The sequence below is a fragment of the Colossoma macropomum genome, unplaced genomic scaffold (assembly GCF_904425465.1).
Source record: "Colossoma macropomum unplaced genomic scaffold, Colossoma_macropomum, whole genome shotgun sequence".
NCBI classification, from domain to species: domain Eukaryota; kingdom Metazoa; phylum Chordata; class Actinopteri; order Characiformes; family Serrasalmidae; genus Colossoma; species Colossoma macropomum.
The window spans coordinates 5,418,831-5,437,496 of NW_023494807.1; the positions used below are offsets into that span (position 1 = coordinate 5,418,831).

At 36.2% G+C, this 18,666-nt stretch overlaps 2 long non-coding RNA genes across 2 annotated transcripts; both read left to right on the forward strand.

Annotated features, from left to right (window-relative positions):
* The first annotated feature begins 521 nt into the window (after nt 1-521).
* Nucleotides 522-4,338, forward strand: LOC118797457. Its single transcript, XR_005005939.1, has 4 exons — nt 522-728; nt 842-863; nt 2,910-3,133; nt 4,291-4,338. It is a non-coding gene; the product is annotated as an uncharacterized LOC118797457 (long non-coding RNA).
* Nucleotides 4,339-8,052: 3,714 nt separating this feature from the next.
* On the forward strand, nt 8,053-9,592 carry LOC118797478. The gene is made up of 3 exons (XR_005005942.1): nt 8,053-8,140; nt 8,304-8,325; nt 9,357-9,592. It is a non-coding gene; the product is annotated as an uncharacterized LOC118797478 (long non-coding RNA).
* The last annotated feature ends 9,074 nt before the right edge of the window (nt 9,593-18,666 follow it).

Here is an 18,666-nt window from a genome sequence, read left to right on the forward strand (position 1 = left end):
TCTTTCTTTCTTTCTTTCTTTCTTTCTTTCTTTCTTTCTTCCTTCCTTCTAGCTTTATTGCTTTTTTTGCATGTTTCATTCTTTCTTTGTTTTTTCTTTTTTCTTCTTTTTTCTTTCTTTCTTTGTTTCTTTCTTTCATTCTTTCTTTGATTTTTCTGCATTTCTTGCTCTCTTTCTTTCTTTCTTTCTTTTTTCCTTTTTTCTTTCTTTCCTTTTTTCTTTCTTTCTGTCTGTCTGTCTTTCTTTCTTTCTTTCTTTTACTTTCTTTCTTTCTTTCTTTCTTTCTTTCTTTCCTGCTTTTTTCTTTCTTTAATTAATTTGCATTTGCAGGAACAGATCCAAACAACTTTATCATATGTGGAGTATATATATGGTCAGTGTTGCTGTGTACAGTTAAACTGCAGTGCCACAGTCTGACCAACGGGCCTCACGCATTTGCTAAAATATTACGATTAGCAATCAACACTGTTAAAGTTTGTTGAGAGGTTTGTAGGAGTGGTTTTTAGAGGGCAAACATGATCTCCAGCACCTTTACACAGACTTTCATCAGCAACATGAAAGCTGCGAGGAAGAGCTATGAAACCATTATGAATGTTTGTGAGGCAAAGAGGAAGTGTTGGCGCCTCATTCATGTGCCTTGTTTCTTGTGGAGTGCAGAAATCTGCACACAACTGCACAAATGATACCAACATGAGCTGCTGACCTCCAACTTTATGCTGAAGAAAACTGTAAGTACAATATTATTCTACAAGAAAAGAGTTAAACATAATCCTAATCTTAACTGAAAATGAGTAAAAACATTAATAACCAGTTTAATTGCTTTCATTTTCTGATTGTTTAGGGGCACATGGATGAGTATTTCGGTAAGTCAAACCACACATCATATAATAAATCACAAAGATGAAAGTAGAGCCTATACTGGAATATCTGAGCTGATATAATGCTGTATTTATTTATCAATGAGCTATTCAATAATCATAAATGCTGTTCAATAGTGAGTAAAATGAAAGAAAATATCCTAAAGAGCAAACTGAGTTTTAGACCTTACAATAGAAGTCTATGAGCAGTCGTTGTATTCTCCTGTATTTTTTATATAAGAGTTTGATGTGGTATATAAACATTATTAAGGTTTCAAAATGTACCATTCACAGTCAGCCCATAGAGTCCGTATATGGAAACTAAGCTGTGGAAATAGCCTGTTTTGAATTCACTGCTTTTGTGATGTCACAAAAATCTATACATTTACACATAGCTATCTACTTAGCCTGTCTAGCCCGGCGCACTCACAGTGAAGTTATAAGGAGTGTTTCAGCCCTAAAGGATGGTTCTATCAAATGTTCTGCATAATTTGATTGTTGGGGTGAATGTGAAGTCATTCAGAGTGGTTTGATAAAATGGCAAATTAGTGCAACGATGCTTACAACACAAAACGACCAGTAAACCTACACTATCTTCTGAGAGTTTGTATGCAATGTTTATAATGGTGAAATAGCGCTAAATAAAAAAACTTTTCTTTGGAAAGTTTTCTTCTGCCAGGCAACGCCCTGCATGTGGCTCTCAATTAAACACTTTTTAAATCTGTTTAAGGCCAAAATTTGACCTCACAACATAAGGCAGTGTGTTCATAACCATTGCGTTTAACAGCTTTCTGTGAGGTTCCCCACTGCAAATAATTCTGAGCAAGTTTCTCCAGAATATTGCACATAAAATCCCTCTGAATATTTACATTTTAACCATTTGATCATGCAGAAATGTTGAAAAGTGAAAGTCGTCTTTAAAAAATAAAGAAAGGCTGAAAATCATCATGTAAAAATGAATTTTGACTCTTTCTGATACATGAACGCACTTTATTGTTTGGAGTGTATCTAAAAGACCAAAAAAAGAGCAGAAAAATGTATAATATGTATAGAGAGGACTTTGTGCCAAATTAAAAAGTAATCAATACAGTGAAAACACATGAAATGTGAGGCATACATTACTTTCCCATAGTGACACACAGAATATGCACCAAAATGAATAACGAAACCACAATTATAATGTTTTCACTTTGCTGAAAAACAGTGCATGAGGATTTGCATTTAAAAAAATGAAATCTAAAATTTGTATCAGAATTGAATACAATTTGCCCTGAAATGTAAAGAAGGCAAGACTATATTGCTTTCCACTGTTCAGCACTTTAAACAGATTTGCCTCACTGAAATGCAATCACTACAATGAAAACATTGCAATGCACACATGACATTACTTTCCCGTAGGGACATGCGGAATATGTGCCAAAATAAAAAGCAAAACCTCCACTACACTGTTTTCATGTTTCTTTTTTGTATTTCAAATGTATTTGCTTCAACCAGAACAGTGAATTGCAGTGCAAATGAGATTGCATTTAAACAGTAACGTGCAGAAAACATGCTAAAAGACCCAGCACTTTGATTTAATGTTGTTTAAAGTACAGCAAGGTGGAAAGCAATAGCTGGGCCTTCATTACATTTCAGCAGATTGTATTCAATTCTGACACCAATGCAGCTTTTCTTGTTTTAAATGCAAATTTGCATGTATTGTTTTTCAGTACAGAGGTCAAGCAATGTGAAAACAATGTACTAAAGATTTTGTTTTGATTTTGGCACGTATTGTGCAGATGATGATGGAAATATAATGTCATGTGTGCACTGCATTTCATGTTTTTCCATTGTATTGATTGCTTTTCAGTGTGGCACAATTTCCTGTTCATAATATGGGCTTTAATAAGGAGCAATTCACCTCACGCCAAAGAAATAACAAAACCTAATCTAGACTGATTAGTACTCGAGTGGTGCAGGACACATTTATGAGATTGTGTATAGATTGTATGTATATTATATGTATGTTATCTACTTTTGATTCCTCAATAATGATTTGTGTATCTTTTGAAGGGTGGTTTCGATACTTCTTGTTCTCAGTCTGGGTCTTCTATATTGTGATGATCTTCCTGTTCACGCACTTGCGCAAGGAGATCATGCTGATAGAGCAGAGGTTCGAAAGAGCAAAACGAGAACAAAGACCACGAAGTGCAGCCGCTGACACCAGGCGAGCAGATGGCGATGTGGAATATGAAAACATATGAGGGACCGTTTTCAAAGTGGATTCAGAAATGAAAGTGGGTTTTTTATTTCCTCCTGTTTTTCTCACAGGCTTAAAAAGCTCAGTAATGATTAAAAGATTGTTAAAACTGTTTCAACCCATTCACCTTTAAAAATTCAATTTTGTATAAATAAGTTAAAAATGCCAAAGAACTTGTTCTGATTGGCTCAAAGCAGGGCCGTCCAAGGTTGGCCTATGAGGATGTTTGATTTGGCCCGCTGGAAAGTTCCCCGTAACCCCCTCCTCAATAAACAACTTGTTAAATTCATAATTTCCTTTTAAAATGGTATATTTTAAGTATTTTAGCAACAACATTTACACTATTAGAAAAAAAAACACTTTAAAACTCAATCTGAAATCTTATTTATTTGCATATTGTTTTGTCTTTTTGGCACGACAAACACTTTTGCTCCCCAAAACAAAGACGTTGGGCACCCATGGTCTAAAGTGATGACGTTTTGTATAGTTTTGTACAGTTTTGTACATATACAATTTATTTAATTTCCAAACTCTTAAAAAAGATGTTTTTTCAAAGGTTCTTTAGTAGTGACAATGGTTCTATTTAATGGTTCTGTTTTCTATTTAATGAGTTCTATATAAAACCGTTCCATGCTTAAATGGTTCTTTGCATGGTGAAATGATTAGGACTGATGGCGAATGTGTTGTATATGGTTCTATGTAGAACCAACAAGGGCTCTGCTATTGTTACAATGTCAAGCTTGAATTAAGCATGAAATGGTTTTATATAGAACTCATGGTTCTCCACAGAACCCTTGAAGAACCATCTTTGTAAAAGTGCAGTCGAAACAGCCATTAAGAACAAGTGACTCATGTTTCAGCTTCGGGAAAAAAATCAGAAAATATGCATTTAACTGAAAATTTACACAGACGTCTCAACAACTAAATGCAATACCATTTTTCAGTATTTAGTGGATTCACCCTTCACCTTTATTACAGGGTCCAGGGACTCACTTTCAGCTTTTCTAAGAAATCTACAGCAATATTGTTCCACACCTCCAAAGTGCAGTCTTAGAAGTTGGTTGCACTTTCTGCTTCTCATGATTCTCATGAGTAATCTCAATTCCAAATTTAGACTCATCAGTCCATTAAAACACCTCAGACATCTAGTTTCAGTGTTTAGTGTAATTTTTCTTGTCTGTCTCCTTTTCTCAGTGAGGCTTCTTGACAGCTACACATCCTTTCAGACCCATAGCGCTGAGTCGTCTTCTCACAGTGGAAGGATGGACAGAAACACCTGTGGATGTTTTCAGATCTGAAGCATCTTGATTTTCTCCTCTCTCTCAAAAATGAAAGCTTTAAGTGCTGTTTATCTGATGGGGACAGTTTTAGTGTATACCAGGTCTTGCTGGTGGTAGGAGACCCATTTTCTCTTGTATAGTTTAATAAACTCATTTGACTTATTTCCCCCTTCCTCATGCAGTGGAGTATTTTATATCTAATCAACTCAGAAACATCTACTGATAAGTACGCAATAATGTGTATATTATGGCTGTTTAGACTGGAAATTAAATAAATGAAAGGTGGTCTCTTGCCTTTGCCCTGTATTGTAGTTGTCATACATTTATTCAAATGTTATGTTTAATGTCATTTAAATTTCTCAAAAAGGTGAACTCATTGAAGCAAATACTCAATAAAATAATTACTTATTGTTATTTATGAACTACTGTAGTTTGTAACAGGTTTAGAGTGAGCAGTACTGCGCAGGAAGTTTCATCGGCTTTGGAGGTGTTATAGTCTCACACTTACATTTACACTTATGCTACTTGCAGACACTCTTTTTAGAGCAATTTACAGAAGTGTTTTTTCTGTACTTGGAAAATGAACCCTTATGTAAGTACAAATAAAACAGAGTCTAAACGCACTGCCAGAAAGAGGAATCGGTGCTGATATAGCTATAAAAACACAGAGAGGGGTCGGCAATACGATGATATGGTATTGTTAATCTCGATAAATTACATCCCGATACTTTTATCTTAGTTTATCATTAGTTTTATCAATACTTCTAGAACACTGAACAACTGAATGGATCATTAAAAAACATTTGGATCAGTGGAGCTGAACAGTCTGGTCCCGGAAAAATCCCTTTCATAATCGCCGTAGGGATTTTGATTTTTACCCATAATATTTTATCCAGACAATGTAGACTTAGCATGAGATTGTGAGATGGTGGTATATGCACCAATTAAAGCCCTGAGTCAGGCTGGTTTAACTTTGTTTCCCGAAAAATCACGTTTTATCGCCTCATTCCTAATAAAGAAACACACCCATCTACACACCCATCCTAAAGAAAGCTCCACCAATCAGAGGCGCCGCTGTTACCATGGAGATTGAAACAGTGTGGTTTGCAGCCAGGAAAGAAGGAAGCACAGCTGCGTCTGTCAGTGAGCGCTGACATCGATAAAAATAGTTCATGGTAAAGAAGCTGGAAATAAAATAAACTAATAAAAATCACGAATAAACTCTCACTGTCCTCCACCCTGATCCAACAGCAGTCTCCCATACGAAGTCTGAGCACAGATAACGCTAAAGACTGACAAATAATGTGTGTTCTCTGCAGAGTATGTGTTAACTTCTTTTCTCCTCTCACATTTCCTTTTTCTTTACTGTTTTTATTTTATTTTATTTTATTTTTTTGCTTTTTCTCTCATTTATGTTTTATTCACTTTGTGTGAGACTTCCTGCACCGGCAACATAAGAAATGACCCCATTCACTCCTACAACCATAGTCATAGTTCCTGCTGAAAGATAGCAAAAACAAAAATAAATACAAAAATAAATAAATAAAAAATATATATATAAAAAAAAAACACTAAAAACATTAAGTGTTTCTGTTGGTTTACGATGGTTTTGTAATGTATTTGTCTTTTCTTGTTGGGTTGATATCACAATGTGAAGGATTCTAATGGTTTTTAAGGTCACCTGGAACTGATTCCAGGTGTATTTGATGGTTTTCTAATGGGATCTAAAGGTGCCTTACAGGTAACTGTACTCTCTAATGATAACCATTAAGCCAATTACAAAGCAAAACCATCAGGTCTTAATCCTGATATTTCTAGTGGTCTTTTTTCAGCAGGGCTGTTTATTCTCCTGTGTCTGCTATTGTGGTGGTCTCTGCAGCTGAATTGTTTATTTTCTCTTCTTTTGACTGATTTTAACCTCTTCAACTCCTTGAGACCACCGGTGGTTCCAGAACGCACTTCGTCATATTCTTCATAACTTTCATAAGCTACATTCAAAAGGTGGGGGTCGTATGAGGCTGTAACTGTCTTCTTTCCAGTCAAATAGATGGGTGATGTAATTTTAAACCCTTATAATAAAAGAAGCTGAACTCACAATTTTTTTCTCTACTGAAAGTCGACCCATTTTTCCACAAATCTGGGCTATAAACTATAAACAGACAGCGTCTCTTCAGTGATCTGCTCTGTAAAAATTACTTTTATAAAATAATACAAAGAGCGTCTAAGATTTTTGGCTTTCAGCAGTAAACTGTAATCATATAGCAATATGTTTATGATCATAAAACACATGTTCTGTTAATTTGAGTGGAGCTTTTAAAATAAATAAATAAATAAATAAATAAAAATTTACATGTATTTCATGCAGTTACTGAATAATTTGACTTATGATTTGGTCATGTAGATTCAGATGGACAAACCAAAATATACCCTGGAGAAGAAGAGGTTAATTTTACACAGTACACAGTTCCTTTGAGATTCAAATACATTGAACAAAGAAAAACTACACTGAGTAGAAACAAGCACATACGTAAATAACTACAAAACAAGATAAGATAATGCTTTATTAGTCCCACAACAAACAAATGATATGAATAAAAAAAAAAAACCTTTAAATAGAATACAAAATTGAATAAATAATTAATAAAGGGAAAGTCACATTACTAAGATGTTCTTGTAGGAAATATACAGAGCTATTCAGAAAGACAGCTCTAATGTGTGATTCCCCCCTCTGGCCAGCAGATGGCGCAGTGTGTAAAGCCTTTGTAGACAGTGCTGTTTCTGCTGTTGTGGTTGTTCCCTTTACTGCTCTACTCACAGCTCAGTTCCAGTCTATATTCGGTTTCACTGAAGATTTAAAGCGGACAAAATGTCACTAACTTTGTCTGGTGGTGATAAAATGGCAGAGCTGCTGAAGGAAGAGCTGCTGTTTAGTTTTTCACCCTAAGGTTAAAAAAAATGATGCATATTCGGTTCATCGATCAAAGAAAACACCTAATATCGGGGATCAGTTCACAAAAATAAACGCTGGGGTCAGAAGTGTTGATGTTTCAGTCTCTGTCCGTCCATCACTGGTCTAAACTGGTTTAAGCTGGTCTGGCTGACCACCAAACCAGCATCTAAAACACGACATATGCTGGTTTTACTGGTGACCAGCACATTAACTAAACGGGCTGCTTATGAACATGAGCGATTTGCATGAGCCAATTGCAGCACAGGGGGCGGGGCTTGTCGGAATACGGGCGTAAAAACAAACCAGACACTGCGTTATGAGGCGCAGAGATGCCACCTGCTGGTTTCTTTGTTTTCTTTTTTTCTTTCTTGCTTCGTTTCTTACTTGTCTTTCTTGCTTGCTTGCTTTCTTTTTCTTTCTTTCTCTTGTGCTTCTTTCCTTCTTTCCTTCTTTCTTTCTTTCTTATTAAGTTTTCTTTGTAAGAACAGACCCACTGATGTACAAATGCATTTAGTATTTAAAATGAATCAGTTTGTCATTTACCGATCAGCACTGATAAGGTTTTTAGAGGTCTGTAAAAATGGTCTACAGAGGGCAAACATGATCTCAGTGCTTCAAGCCATGAGGAAGAACTTTAGCACCAGTCGAACTGTTTGAGGGGCCAAAAGAGGAAGTGTTTACATGCACTGGTCGTCTCTCAGATCCACCTCTTATTAATGAGCCTCTTTTCTTCTGGACTGCAGAAACCAGCACACACACAACCAAAGGCCACCAACATGAGCTGCTGACCTCCAACTTTAAACTGAAGAAAACTGTAAGTACAACAATATTCTGAACAGGTTTTACTCTAAAAACATACAGTACTAATCAGTAAAATATTAATGATCAATTAAAGGGTTCATTTGTGATGAATTGCTTTTATTTCCTGAATTTTATTATTATTATTGTAATTATTTTCTTATTTTTTTATTGTTTAGGGCCATATGGGTGAGTTTATGGGTAAGTTAAACCTCACATCTTTCTATAATAAAACATAAAGATAAAAGTAGAGCCTAATTTCTGTTCTAACACGTTGCAATAGCTCAGCTGAAGTGATGTTATTTTTACATTTTTTGCATTAACATGCAATCATACGCAAAGTTTGAACACTCCCTGTCAAATTACATGTTTTATTGATTTTCTAAGTCAAAACATGTTAACACATCCTCTAATTAAATATGATATATAATCTGCAAATTTAGTGCACAATTTCTATTTATTTATTCAAGATATTGTAAAAAGAAATACACAGTAAAACAGTACAAAATATGCCAACCTTTCACACAGGCCACATTTTATGGCTTATTTCTTCACCCCCGTCTACTAAATTCAGCAAATGAACAGTAATTATGCAGTAAAATGTACAAATTTTTAAATTAGAAAATTTTTGAATTCGAATTTTTTCAAATTTTAACATTTTGACTGTTGAGATGTAAACAAAGTCATTCAAAGTGATGAAAGGTGAAATGGTGCATTTATGAGAATCTGACTGACTCTTTAAAGTGGTGGTTATAGAAAGCAGGGGTCACAACACAAACATAGCCATTTTACTTGCTGTCAAAAAAAATGACCAGAGGACCTACGGGTGTCTTGTGGGTTTTTACGTCATGTTGATAATGGTGTAATAACTTGTGTAATAACTGTCTGTGAGGGAGCTTTTAGAGGCCTTAAACGGTTCAGGCGTCTGGTTTCTATCACCACCACTGTGAACAATTCTTGGAAAGTTTTTTTGTACCTAAACACACAATATTCTAATATATATAATGTATTATATTTTATATTAGAAATGTATCTCAATGAAAGAAAATGAATCAAAATCAAAGAAACGTGTAGGATATGGGCCCTTAAGGAGCTCATTGATTAAGCCTTCTGTCAGTAACAGCAGGCCTGTTCCAGGACTGGACATGGTTATAAGGTTATGCATAGATTATGTATGTTATACACTTTTGATTCCTCAATAATGATTTTTATTATTTGTTTACTTTTTGAAGGTTGGTTTCGATACGTCTTGTTCTCTGTCTGGGTTTTTGATGTTGCAATGATCTTTCTGATTATGCACTTGCAAAAGAAGACACAGCAGATGTTTGACAGAGCAAAAATAGAAGAGAGACCACAGAGAGCAGCCACTGACGCCAGACGACAAGATGACGATATGGAATATGAAAACATATGAGAGAAATAACACAGTCAGAAGGAATTTCAAAGTCAATGTATTTTTTTTTTTCATTTCTCAAATTGATGGCACTGTGAAGCAAAATGCAAACACTCAATAAAATAATTACTCGTTGTTTATGAACTATTGTAGTTTGTACCATGTTTAGAACGATCAGCGTACTGCACAGGAAGTTAAACTGGCTTTCGATGAGTTATTGTCTCACACTTATATTTACACTTGTGCTTTTCAACAGACACTCAGCACTACAGAAGTGCTTTTTCGTCTGCCTGGAAAGTGAACCCTTATGTTACTACAGAGTCTAATCACACTGCCAGAGAGAGGAATCAGTGCTGATAAATAAAGAACCCAGGGAGGGGTCCGCAGTACGATGATATGGTACTGTTATCTTGATCAATTACATCCCAATACTTTTTTCTTAGTTTATCATGTGTCGTCAATACTTCTAGAACACTGAACAACTGCATGGATCATTAAAAAAAGATTTAGACTAATTACAGTGAGCCTGTAAACAACAATGACAACAACCACAACCAGAATACAGTAACTGCATAAACTGCCCAGTCTTGGATGTCAGTCCATTAAGATTGGTTTCATTTATGTTCACCTACTGTTTGTAACTGTTGCTCTTAAATAAAGCATCTTTTACAAACACTGAAATTGAAACAGTCATAGTTTTTCACACCCTTTCGTAAAGGCAGCGCTGCTGTTTCGCTGGGGTTGTTTTTGTCTCTTCCAAACCTCAGAAAAGCAAAATGTCCTTTTTTATGAGTTTAACATAAATTCTAAAATGTGCTGTAATTTCAAAAGACTTATTTCCATCCTTTCTGTTTTCTTTGTTCTTTCTTTCTCTTGTGTTTTCTTTCTTTCTTTCTTTCTTTCTTTCTTTCTTTCTTTCTTTCTTTCTCTTGTTTTCTTTCTTTCTTCTTTCTTTCTCTTACATTTCTTTCTTTCTTTCTCTTGTCCTTTCTTTCTTTCTTCTTTCTTTCTCTTGTTTTCTTTCTTTCTTTCTTACTTTTCTTTTTTCTTTCTTTATTCTTTCTGTCTCTTTTCTTTCCTTCTTTCTCTCTCTTGTGTTTTCTTTCTTTCTTTCTTTCTCTTATGTTTTCTTTCTTTCTTTCTTTCTCTTGTGCTTTCTTTCTCTTATGTTTTCTTTCTTTCTTCTTTCTTTCTCTCACGTTTCTTTCTTTCTTTCTCTTGTGCTTTCTTTCTTTTCTTTTCTCTTTCTTTCTTTCTGTCTTTCTTTCTTTCTCACTTCCTTTCATAGAAACCATTAAGTGTTTCTGTTGGTTTGTGATGGTTTTGAAATGTTTTTGTCTTTTCTTGTTGGGTTGATATCAAATGTGAAGGATTCTAATGGTTTAATACGTCACCTGGAACTGATTCCAGGTGTATTTGATGGTTTTCTAATGGGATCTAAAGGTGCCTTACAGGAAAGTGTACTATCTAATGATAACCATTAAGCCAATCAGAAGGCAAAACCATCAGGTGTTAATCCTGATAGTTCTAATGGTCTTTTTTCAGCAGGGCTGTTTATTCTTCTGTGTTAGTCTGCTGTTCTGGTGGTCTCTGCAGCTGATTGTTCATTTTCTCTTTATTTGGCGCCCCTTAATTTTACGCTGTGCACAGTTCCTTTGGGATCGAAATATACTGAACAAAGAAAAACTACACTGAGCAGAAACAAACACGTGTAAATAACTACAAAACAAATGATATAAAAGGAAAAGCATTCAAATAGAATAAAAAAAATGAATACATGATAAATAAAAGGAAAACCACCCTCAATCAAAGGAGATCTGAAGTCACATATTAAGATATTTACAAAACACACGATAATTCACAAATTGTGTTACATTTTGTACTATTAATGCGTTTGAAGTATTTAAATGTAAAAGCCGGGATGGAATTAACGTCAAGCCACTCAGGACAAATATTCAGAAAAACAGCTCTAATGTGTGACTTCCCCCTCTGGCCAGCAGATGGCGCAGTGTGCAAAGCCTTTGTAGACAGTGCTGTTCTGCTGTTGTGGCTGTTCCCTTTACTGCTCTACTCACAGCTCAGCTGTGGTCTATATTCGGTTTGGATCAGAAGTGTTGATGTTTCAGTCTCTGTACGTCCATCACTCATCTAAACTGGTTTAAGCTGGTCTGGTTGACCACCAAACCAGCATCTAAAACACAACATAAGCTGGTTTTGCTGGTGACCAGCACATTAACCAGACGGACTGCACATGAACATGAGCGATTTGCTCGAGCCAATTGCAGCACAGGGGGCGGGGCTTGTCGGAATACGGGCGTGAAAACAAATCAGACACTGCGTTATGAGGCGCACAGATGCCACCTGCTGGTTTCTTTGTTTCTTTCTTTCTTCCTTTCTTTTTTTCTTTCTTTTGTGCTTTCTTTCTTTCTTATTAAGTTTTCTTTGGAAGAACAGATCCACTGATGTACACATGCTTTTGGTATTTATTCTTCCTCTTCAACCCAGCCTTACGCAAAAGAGTAATATATGTACAGTAAGATGAAATTGTATATTTATTACTCTTTGTACTCCCTGTATATATACAATATCATACACATATATATGTACATAAACATGGAGTACATTTGAGTGGTATTGCTATTTACATCTAGATGGTACAGCTACAGTCTGAGCCTCATTTTCAGTGATATTATTCTCAGAGATGGAAAATTAATCAATTTGTCATTTATCAATCAGCACTGATAAGGTTTGTTTACAGGTCTGTAAAAATGGTCTACAGAGGGCAAACATGATCTCAGCGCATCAAGCTATAAGGAAGAAGTTTAGCACCATTTGAAACATTTGAGGAGCCAAACGAGGAAGTGTTTACACCCACTGACCATCTCTCTGATCCACCTCTTATTTATAAGCCTCTTTTCTTCTCACCAGCACACAAACTCACAAAGGCCACCGACATGAGCTGCTGACCTCCAACTTTAAACTGAAGAGAACTGTAAGTACAACAATATTCTGATAGAACAGACTTTAAAACATACAGTACTAAACTAATCAATAAAAATATGAATGATCAATTAAAGGGTTCATCTGTGATGAATAGTTTTTATTTTCTGATTGTTTAGGGCTACACGGATGACTTTATGGGTAAGTTCAATCACAAACCTTTCAATAATAAAGCACAAACATAAAAGTACAGCCTAATTTCTGTTCCAGTGTTTTCTGCAAATTTAATACACAATTTCTATTTGTTCAACATATTGTAAAAAAATAAAACATGAAGTGAAAAAATGTGGCAACCTTTTGCACAGGCCATATTTTAATGTTTTTTTCCCCAGTATATCAAATTCAGCAATTAAACAGTAATTATGCGCTGAAATGTACACATTTTCAAATTTCAAAATTTCACAATTAGAAATTTTCCATTTTTCAAATTTCAAAATTTTGACATTTTTATTGAGATGTAAACAAAGTCATTCAAAAAGATGAAAGGTGAAATGGTGCATTTATGACAAACTCTCTACAGTGGTGGTGATAGGAACCAGGGGTCACAACACAAACATAGCCATTTTACTTGCTGTCCAAAAAAATGACCAGTGTGTTACCTGAGGTTTTATATGTGATATTGATAATGGTGCAATAACTTGTGTAATAACTGTCTGTGAGGGAGCTTTTAGAGGCCTTAAATGATTCAGACGTCTGGTTCCTATCACCATCACTGTGAAAAATTCTTGGAAAGTTTCTGTGACATAAACACACTATATTATACAGTATATTGTATCATGTATTATAAATGTATCTCAGGGAAAGTGAAACAAAACACAAGACAAATGTAGGATATGGGCCCTTTAAGCACTCCGTCAGTAACAGCAGGCCTGTTCCAGTTCACCTCATGCTGAATAGTTCTTGAGTGGTGCAGGAGCAGGACTGGATACGGTTATGAGGTTATGTATAGATTATGTATACTAAATGAATTTGTTTATTTTTTGAAGGATGGTTTCGATACTTCTTGTTCTCAGTCTGGGCCTGCGATATTGCTCTGATCTTCCTGCTGATGCACCTGCGCCAGAAGATAATACAGATAAAGCAGAGATGTGAGAAAGCACAAAGAACAGCCACCAGCACCATGCGAGAAGATGACGATATGGAATATGAAAACATATAAGAGAAATAACATTGTCACAAGGAATTCAAAAACCAATGTATTTTTTAATTTCTCAAATCTAAACTATGAAGCAGGAAGCAAACACCCAAAATCACAATAAAATAACTATTAATTGTTGTTTATGAACTATTGTAGTTTGTAACATGTTTAGAATGAGCAGCGTACGGCACAGGAAGTTTCACTGGCTTTGGAGGTGTTATAGTCTTATGCTTATGTTTACACTTATGCTAGTTGGCACCCTTTTCAGAGCAGCTTACAGACATGCCTTGTTGTCTACTTGAAAAATGAACCCTTATGTTAATATAAATAGGTCTAAACATACCAACAGGGTTGAGATGTAACCCTGTACTCAGTTCTGAGAATCCATATTCAGAATACAGAAATTAAATGTCTGTATTCAGAATATGGTTACTTTTTACATTCTTAGGAAAACATTTTAAGAACGCTTACCCACTAAATCTGAAAATGATGTACTCAAGCCTGCACTGTAAAAACAGATGTTTTAACTTAAATAAGTTAGTGTTCAGGGCTGCCTTAAAATGTTGAGTTAATTGAACTTTGCGTAGTAAGTTAACGGAACAAGAATCTATGTTTTATGCCCCATTAATTCATTGTTTGAGGTTCAAATAACTAAAAATTTGAAGGCAGCCCAGACCAAGTTAAAACCTCCAATATTTTTGAATTGTAATCAGTGTGATGATCGGTTATTAATCTAAGTGTTACTGAGCTCTGATAAAGCCTGAGTGGACTGATAAATCCATGTGATGATCAGTTATTAATCTGCTAAAGCCTGAGTGGACTGATAAATCAATTAGCACAATATTTTCTAGTTTAAAAATCTGCTGGACTGAGAACAGTCCAACAACCAAAAATATCCAGCCAACAGCGTCCTGTGGGCAGCATCCTGTGACCACTGATGAAGGTCTAGAGGATGACCAACACAAACTATGATGACACACATGAGCTGCTGTCTCTGACTTTACATCTACAAGGTGGACCAACAAAGTGAGAGAGTGGACAGTGAGTGGACACGAGTGTTTAAAAACTCCAGCAGCACTGCTGTGTCTGATCCACTCAGACCAGCACAACACACACTAACACACCACCACCACATCAGTGTCACTGCAGTGTTGAGAATGATCCACCACCCAAATAGTACCTGCTCTGTGAGGGTCCATGGGGGTCCTGACCACTGAAGAACAGGGTAAAAGGGGGCTAATGAGCGTAGAGACAAGGAGGTGAGCGTAGAAACAAGGAGGTGGTCATAATGTTATGCCTGATCGGTGTATGCTGGTTTTGCTGGTGACCAGCATATTCACTTCCATCTCTGCAGACCAGCACCCAGAAGAACATATGCTGCTGGCTTTCCTATCAAGGTCTGTAAGCCTGTAAACACAAACAATGGTGAAAATGATTAGTGGTTTGTTCAAGTGGTCTCCAGTCCTAAAAAACAGCACGTACCCTTTTCAGGAAGAGTTACTCGACCATTCCAAATTTGGTCAAAGAGGAAGTTGTCTTCTTTCTTCAGAATGGCTATTCATGCTCCTTCTTCTACTTTTTCGTGGGCACAGACTGCAGAGGCACAGAGAGCACTGGATGCTCAAAAGCCACTGACCCCCCAGTTCCAGCAGTAATGGATGAAAAAGTGAGTACAAGAATAATCTTAATGAACTGAGCATACTCTAAAAACTCATTGCTATGCTTTGCTATAAATCATTAAGAATAGTAAAGGCCAGTTAGAAAATTCATTGGTATTTATTGTATGTAACTTCTGATTGGCTTAGGAGCAGCTGGCAACCCTTGGACTAAAATATTAATGCACTGAAAGAAGTGATGCAGAGCTTTTTAGAGCAGGGAAAACAGAGTAGTGGTGTGGAGGAACTCCAGGAGCAGAATTTATGTATATTCTTCCCTTTTGATTTCTATGCGGTGATTTTATTTATCTATTTATTTTTTTGAAGGATGGTTACGATACTTCTTGTTCTCAGTCTGGATCTGTGACATTGCAATGATCTTTCTTCTGACTCACTCGCACCAAAAGATAATGCTGATAAAGCAGAGGTGTGAAAGAGCACAAAAACCACAAAGTGTAGCGCCAACACCGTGCAAGAAGACAGCGATGTGGAATATGAAGACATATGAGGGAAACAACATTTTCAGAAGACATGCAGAAGACAGCGGTTTTCCTGATTTTCTAAGAAGTACATGGAGGACTGTATAATCAATAACTCTTTTTTAAAATGAACCAATGACATTTGTTAAAGTTCATTGTGAGACAGGTGTATCAAAAAGATCGCACTATGAAACAAAGCATATACTTAAAATCATAATAAAAGATATGGCATATAGAAGCAGCGGTATGACTATTTTTGGAGGTGCGATATTTTCACATTTAACAAACGGAAGTGGCCTGTTGTTTACAATGACCATAGCAGGCCATAGCCTAAAGATCATCAGTGCTGATACATACAGCAGTAATATACAAAGTTCAGAGCCACCCTTCCTTTACAGTCATGTCCATAAGTATTTGGACATTTGACACAATCTTTGTAATTTTGTCTCTGTACACCACCACAATGGATTTGAAATGAAGCGGAAGAACTTCAGCTTTCATTTCATTCCATTTTTCACATAGTCCCTCCTTTTTACAGGCTCAAAAGTAATTGGACAGTTGACTGATAAGCAGGTGTAGCCTGTTCCCTTGTTATTTCATGGCAAATTAAGGAGATATAAGGTCTGGAGTTGATTTCTAATGGTGAATATGCTTTTGGTAGCTGTTCATGGGAACAGCTGGTACATTCTTAAAAAGAAGTATTGCATTGGTGAGCTCAACAACACTAAAAGACCTGGACAACCACAGAAAACAACTGAATTGGATCATTACTTATTGAGTGTTTACCTCAAGACGCACACCACTGGTAACAATCAAAAACAGAAATGCCAGATCAGACCTTCCTAAAAACATCTAAAATAAAAAGCCTGGAACAAGATTCTTGGGACAGATGAAACCAAGATTGAGTTATTCAAGAATGATGGGAAGACAAGAGTATGGAGAAGGAAAGGAATGGCTCATGATCCAAAGCATACCACATCATCTGTGAAACATGGTGGAGGTAGTGCTATGGCATGGGCATGTATGGCTTCCAATGGAAATGGGTCACTGGTGTTTATTGATGATGTGACTGCTGATAGATGTAGCAGGATGAATTCTGAAGTGTATAGAGCTGTAGCTCAGATTCAGTCAAATGCTACAAAACTGATAGGACGGCATTTCACAGAACAGATGGACAATGACCCAAAACATACTACGAAAGCAACCCAAGAGCTTCTTAAAAAAACGGGATGTTCTTAAATGGCCGAGTCAGCCACCTGACCTCAACCCCACTGAGCATGCTTTTGACTTACCGAAGGCAGTAAGACCCCCAAACAAGCAGCAACTGAAGGCGGCTGCAGTTAGGCCTGGCAAAGCATCTCATAGAAGGAAATTCAACATTTGGTGATGTCCATGGATTCCAGATTTCAGTCAGTCATTGACTGCAAAGGATTTGTATCCAAGTATTTAAAAAAAATTCTTGTATTTATCATGTTAAGTTTGTCCATTTACCTCTGGGCCTGTGAAAATGGACGGACTATGTTAAAAATGTCTAATTCAGAAAAGATTAATGCAATATTTTTGTTAAACCCCTTGAATTAAAGCTGAAAGTCTATACTTCAAATAAATCATGACTGCTTCATATGAAACCCACTGTGGTGGTGCTGTGACAAAAATTGTGTCACTGTCAAAATTCTCATGGACCCAACTTTATAGGTAGAGACAACAGAAATCCTGAACGTGTTTAGCTACACAGTGAAATTATGTTCATTTGTGTAGTTCACAGTAAATCATACTGTCCTAAGAGAACACTGACTACAGGTAAACACTTAATGAGGTGTCTTGAAGCTGCTCTTTGCAGTCAACATTTATATCAAGTCTAGAGGGTGTAACTCACACATATAATTTTTGTCCAGTGACGCTATTTCAATGACCAGCAGCGTATCAGTCATTCACGCAACTGTTACAATAATATCCAACTAAACATATGTTCTACCAAGAAACAGGATAGGAAACAATACACTGCCCTATACCAAGCGTAGACAACAGTCTCAGCCACAATGTCAAAGCCAAGCAGATAACTGCTATCTTCAGGAGAGGATTGGTGACCTTGTGTAGCTGCTTCAAAAAGCCCCATTCCATTGGTCAGTGCTTCTCTATAGAGATTATACAAACTGTGTCAGCACTTGGTCCACCTTAAAGTAACTGAATTCACTCATTAGAAGAGCTGTGTGGATACTTTTGGACAGTGTATCAAGTGTTAAACAAAAAGTGGTGCATAATCCTGCAACATCCCAGACCTAATTCCTAGTTATTATTTAGTAACTACAGGAAAACACTACAAACTGATCTGTTCTTAAATTACAGTAGGGAAGAATGATAGACGGTATTTCCTAACATGATGTAAGCAAACTAAAGCATCAGTTTTTTGGTAAAATCACACTTAAAATGTATAAAAAGCATTAAAGTACAGAGAAATCATTAAACATAGATATACATGTATATACTGCTTTATATACCTGTAGTATATAAACAAAGAAACTGATTATGATTTAAATATGAAATTATCACCACCACCACAACAGTCAACCGTTCAACTTATAGCTATATAATCACACAGGCTGGTCAAAGTACAGGGAGACTGTAATCATAGGCTATCGACTTCTGTGTGACTGGGTAATAGGCAAGACGGTACAGTGCACCATTTTTGGAATTAAAAATAAACGGTATGATTATCTATTTCTCTCAAGGAATATCATTAAAACCAATAATAGCTCAACCTTTATTCCCAGTACATTCAATGGTTCCTCAAGTGTACACTGGTAAAGAAAATGGTTCTATATAAAACCATGAACACCCAAAGAACCTTTTACATGATTAAAGTTTTCTTTGCATCGT